Below are 6,010 nucleotides of genomic sequence, written 5' to 3' on the forward strand. Positions count from 1 at the left end.
TGGACGACATTTGTGGCTTGATGTTTGTGAGTATAAAAGTGACACGGTGATGTGATATATATATATATATATATATATATATATATATATATATATATATATATATATATATCTATATCTATCTATCTATATATATATATATATATATATATATATATATATATATATATATATATATATATATATATATATATATATATATCTTTTTTACTCGCTATTTCTATAGATTTACGTTTGACTCCGAGTTCAAAACACATTTAATAATGCTTGAAAATCAGTGATTCACTACGTCCCATTTTTTTTTTTCAAAATTTTGAGAGACCTAGATATGTCATGTCCAGCTAAACAGGTATATTCGAAAAAAATATATTACCCAGACAGGCCCAAAAACGGATTACATATAATAATTACAATAAATATTCAGCAGCATCTCTGGCTACCCTTTTGAGAGGACATTTTCTTGAAATTCCTGTAGGTCATGAGAACTGTATAAGCAGAACGGGGAAGAAAATTAATACATTCCATATTTCTATCCCCGACTCCTCTGTTTCTCCTCTTTTGTTCAGTGTCGTCCGATTCCTAAACCTTCCCTCTGCTTCCCCCTCACATCCCGAGCGCGTCCTTTCCCCCGTATCCTTCGCATCCTCTACCCTTCCCCATTCTCATTTAATCCTTTGGTGCCATTAAGGAAAACCCTCTCATCATCTTTCCGTCTCCATAAATTTCATCCTCGTCACTCTTCATGGTCTGCCTCGCCTCTATGCTAACGCGTCTTTTCCAAACTATCCCGCATTCAGCCGCGGCTCCAATTCGCTCGATTGCATCCGCTGTGCCAAAAGAATCGCGCCAAACGCCAAATTGGCCCCTTTCGAGTCGGCGGCTTCCTCCTTCGAGCGGCTGCTTTTGATGGCTCTTCGACCGTCGGCTACTAACAAGTCTCTCTCTCTCTCTCTCTCTCTCTCTCTCTCTCTCTCTCTCTCTCTCTCTTTGCTCTGCTGGATTCGTTTTTGCCCAGATCCCTCTCTATGCTCGTTTCCCTTTCGATTTATATATACATATATATATATATATATATATATATATATATATATATATATATATATATATATAAATCGAGATATATACATATATATATATATATATATATATATATATATATATATATATATATATATATATATATATATATATATATATATATATATATCAAGTAGTCTGGTTTCGTCGTTGGAGCTCCCGCTCGCTCGAGATATTGGCACCTCTGGGCTCACTGCTGGCTTTTTAATTCTTAAAACAGACTGCTATGGCATGCAGCGAGTTTCTAAGCACTGAATGTTTTTCTTTTTCGAAGCTTTGTTTTGTAACTCACCTGCTTCGTTTGATTTTTCACTCTTGACTTTCAGAGCCTTTTTGTGACAAATTGCAGCTTATAACTTCAAATGCCTGTCCCATGTTTCTATGAAGTGATCTTTTGGAGCGAGCTTGCCAGCTCTAATTCCATGCCTCCATAAAATGTTATGGAGCTTAATTTGCCAGTGTCGTATAACCTTCATTGGTGGTCACCTAAACAAGTAGATCAAACACCACGTTGCTTAATTAAATCATCAGAAGAATGTTTGAATGGGTTGTTGAGCCAACTCACCTTTATGGGAGTGTAATGAAGATGCTGGATACTTATCAAAAGAAAAACGTTGAAGGTGTTGGGATGGATAATTATTTGCATGGTATAGTGTAAGGAGAAGGACTGAAAAAGACGGCGTGGAAGTTAGCAAAAGTGAAAATTGTGATAAGATGGTTTGGTCATGTGAGAAGAATGGAGGGCGATAGGAAGCGAGAGAATACACAAAGATAGAGGGGAGTGCAGGAAGGGTCGACGCGCTGCTAATGAACCTTCTGTCTAGGCTAATAAAGCGGCTAATACGGCAGAAGGATGTACTTGGCTTTTTCCATGGGGCCACCCCCTAAGTGGGAACAGGTTGTTGATGGGGAAGTCCAAACAAAATCTCTCTTTATAACGCAAGGTTGTTTCGTCGAAAAGGAAGTGAACAAACACAGATATCGACTACAAAAGCGTTATATAAACGAAGACTGATGCCAGAGAACGCGTGAATGCCAAACCCTAGCCTTTGTCTTGCATCAATTAGTCTCGTAAATGCGAGCTTTTCATACTGAACCGAAAACAATTCACATCTAATCTGCAATTACTCTGGGTGCTGTTTACATAACATCTTGTTTGTTTAAAAAGATAATTTTCATTAAGGAGCACTTTTTTTGTTTGGTTTTTTACCTATCATTTTGATGGGCGCATTAAAAGCGCCATTGCATTCAGCCACTGCAAAAGAATGAAAAGAAAGAATGAAAAGAAGAGTATATCTAAAAAAAACCAGATAGTTTGACGGCAAAAGGGCACACACAGAACTCGGCGAAACTCAAGGACTCCCAAGCACAAAGTTCCTCTGACCTTTGCTGGAAGGCGAAGCGAATGTCAGCCCGCATCAAACGACCTTTAACGAGCAGGAAGGTTCAGCCCTTCGAGTCTCGGTGAAATTTTAATCAGCAACTCTTCTGGATCAATTTACTCAGTTTTTTTTTTTTTTTTTTGTCTGGGGAAGAATTTGTTCAGTCAGTTTTTTTCTGGGGAAGAATTTGTTGAGTCATTTTTTTTCTGGGGAAGAATTTGTTCAGTCAGTTTTTTTTTCTGGGGAAGAATTTGTTGTCAGTTTTTTTTCTGGGGAAGAATTTGTTCAGTCAGTTTTTTTCTGGGGAAGAATTTGTTTAGTCAATTTTTTTTCTGAGAAGAATTTGTTCTGTCAGTTTTTTTTGAGGAAGAATTTGTTCAGTCAGTTTTTTTCTGGGGAAGAATTTGTTCAGTCAGTTTTTTTCTTGGGAAGAATTTGTTCAGTCAGTTTTTTTCTGGGAAAGAATTTGTTCAGTCAGTTCTTTTCTGGGAAAGAATTTGTTCTGTCAGTTTTTTTTCTGGGGAAGAATTTGTTCAGTCAGTTTTTTTTTCTGGGAAAGAATTTGCTCATTCGGTTTTTTCTGAGGAAGAATTTGTTCATTCAGTTTTTTTCTGGGGAAGAATTTGTTCAGTCAGTTTTTTTTCTGGGGAGGAATTTGTTCACTCAGTTTTTTTCTGGGGAAGAATTTGTTCAGTCAGTTTTTTTTCTGGGGAAGAATTTGTTCAGTTAGCTTTTTTCTGGGGAAGAATTTGTTCAGTCAGTTTTTTTCTGAGGAAGAATTTGTTCAGTCAGTTTTTTTCTGGGGAAGAATTTGTTCTGTCAGTTTTTTTCTGGGGAAGAATTTGTTCTGTCAGTTTTTTTCTGGGGAAGAATTTGTTCAGTCAGTTTTTTTTCTGGGGAAGAATTTGTTCAGTTAGCTTTTTTCTGGGGAAGAATTTGTTCAGTCAGTTTTTTTCTGAGGAAGAATTTGTTCAGTCAGTTTTTTTCTGGGGAAGAATTTGTTCTGTCAGTTTTTTTCTGGGGAAGAATTTGTTCTGTCAGTTTTTTTCTGGGGAAGAGTTTGTTCAGTCAGATTTTTTTCTGCGAAGTCGTCGTTCCTGTAATCGAGAGCTGAGTTGGAGAGCAATTTTGCTTCCAGCAGCTTATGTGGAACTATTTTATTCAGACAGTTTTCCAGCGAAGTTGTCATTCTTATGTCTGACAGGCTGAGTTTGGTGATCATTTTCTTTTTATTTTCTTTCACAAAATAAAAAAAAAAATGTACAAAGACTGCGAATAAAGTTAATGATATTTATAGAAGAAAATGGTCTTTCCAGTGAAGCTTAACATGTATTCTATGATCGGACGTACAACGCATAAAGAAATATATTTAACATATTTAATGTCCATTAAATATATTAGTGATCCAACTAGATATTCATCTTAAATGACGGAAAAAAATAAGTAAAGTGGTTAAAGATATAAATGAAAATTACAGTTTTAACGAAACCTTTGTCTCTTTAGCGCTTATGCGAATTATCTGAACTTGCGTTGCTAATGACAGAAAGCTGGTTAGAATTTCTGAAGATTACCTCAGAGGAAATGAGTAAATAGCCCCAGTACCTTTTTATGTAATTAAAATTTTTTGTAAGAATCATCACGAACCCCGTTCTCCGTTAAACCTCACAGGAGCAGATCCACAGAGCACTTGGGAAGATTTCACTAAAATGTCACGGGAATTTCATCATTATTCGCTCTGTGAAGGTCGCAGTAGATGGTGAAAGTTTAAGGTCAGTCATCAGACAAGTAAAAAATGCGCAATCGAGTTTCCTGTACCGCATATGATGCTGTATGAAACTTTCAGCCACGGCCCATGGAGCTCATAGCCGCTACCCATGAAACTCAGCCACGGTCCAGTGGTGGCCTCAGTCACGGCCCATAAAACTCTTAGCCGTGGCCCAAGAAACTCAGCCACGGTCCTGTGGTGGCCTGTGTTGTTGGTACCCATAGCGGTGCCAGATTTACGATTGTGGCTAACTTTAACCTTAAATAAAATAAAAACTATTGAGGATAGAGGGCTGCAATTTGGTATGTTTGATGACTGGAGGGTGGATGATCAACATACCAATTTGCAGCCCTCTAGCCTCAGTATTTTTAGAATCTGAGGATGGACGGACAGACAAAGCCGGCACAATAGTTTTCTTTTACAGAAAACTAAAAGCATCATGATTTCTTTCATGGGTTTATCCTCATTCAAAATACATTTGTCAAGCTTTAGCGTCAACAACCTACCAACATTTTGATAAAAATCAGTCACTCATTTAAGCCAAGATTTAAACAGCGTTTTCTTTTGTGAAATGGCCAATAAAACGGCGGCCATTTCCATACGATTAGTTACTCACACTAAGATTTAATAAGGGATTCGAACGTAGGCCCTTCCAGTGTTGAGGTCGGAATTTATAGGCTATGGCCTGTAATATTATCATATTTGTCTTAGCTGGTGACAGACTCCCATTTTGGCAAATGAAAATAGTCGACATACATAACAGAAAAAGGCAAAAAGTGAGACCAAGAGATTAACCACGAGGAAAAGTGACATCAAGATATATAAGACGAAAGTCGAATCACAGCACATGGAAGGACATATAGCTTAATTAAATTGCACACTGAGAAGAATACATTGAAATTGCAACAGAGGGAAATGATAAATAAAGCTCAGAAAGTAACTGATCAAACATACACTGACAGATAAAAAAAAAAAATGTCAAAATCCTGATAAAAAAAATTTGGAAGAGAACTCATTTACCAATAACCCTCAAGCGGTGCACTGTAGCCATTACTTAAGGTTCTTTGCAGCGTGCTTACGGCCCACAGCTCCAACCCCTTTCGTTCCTTTTACTGTACCTCTTTTCATGTTCTCTTCTTCCCATCTGACTTTTCAGCCTCTCCTAACAACCGATTCATAGTGCAACTGCTTTGAGGTTTTCCTCCTGTTACACCTTTCAAACCTTTTACTGTCAATTTTCGTGTCAGCGCTGAATGACCTCATAGGTCCCAGTGATTGGCCTTTGGCCTAAATTTTATATTCAATTCAATGGCATTAGCATAATAAAGGAAACAGACTCAAACAACTGAAGACTTGCAGAATATACAGGAAGACATGAGGACCCAAAAAGGCAGGCTATAAAGTTAAGTGTACCTTAGTTTAACCAGACCACTGAGCTGATTAACAGCTCTCCTAGAGAGGGCTGGCCCGAAGGATTAGATTTATTTTACCTGGCTAAGAACCAATTGGTTACTTAGCAACGGGACCTACAGCTTATTGTGGGATCCGAACCACATCATGACGAGAAGTGAATTTCTATCACCAGAAATAAATTCCTCTAATTCTTTATTGGCCGGTCGGAGATTCGAACGCGGGCCCAGCAGAGTGCTAGCCGAGAACGATACCCACCCGTCGAATGGGGGACTAAGGCAGGCTATACCAATATTAAAGGAAGTCACTGGGGCATCCTTCATTAAAACCAGGATAGTGAATGGGAGCATGCAGTACATAACGAGTACCCTAAAAG

The sequence above is a fragment of the Macrobrachium rosenbergii genome, chromosome 16 (genome assembly GCF_040412425.1).
Source record: "Macrobrachium rosenbergii isolate ZJJX-2024 chromosome 16, ASM4041242v1, whole genome shotgun sequence".
NCBI classification, from domain to species: Eukaryota; Metazoa; Arthropoda; class Malacostraca; order Decapoda; family Palaemonidae; genus Macrobrachium; species Macrobrachium rosenbergii.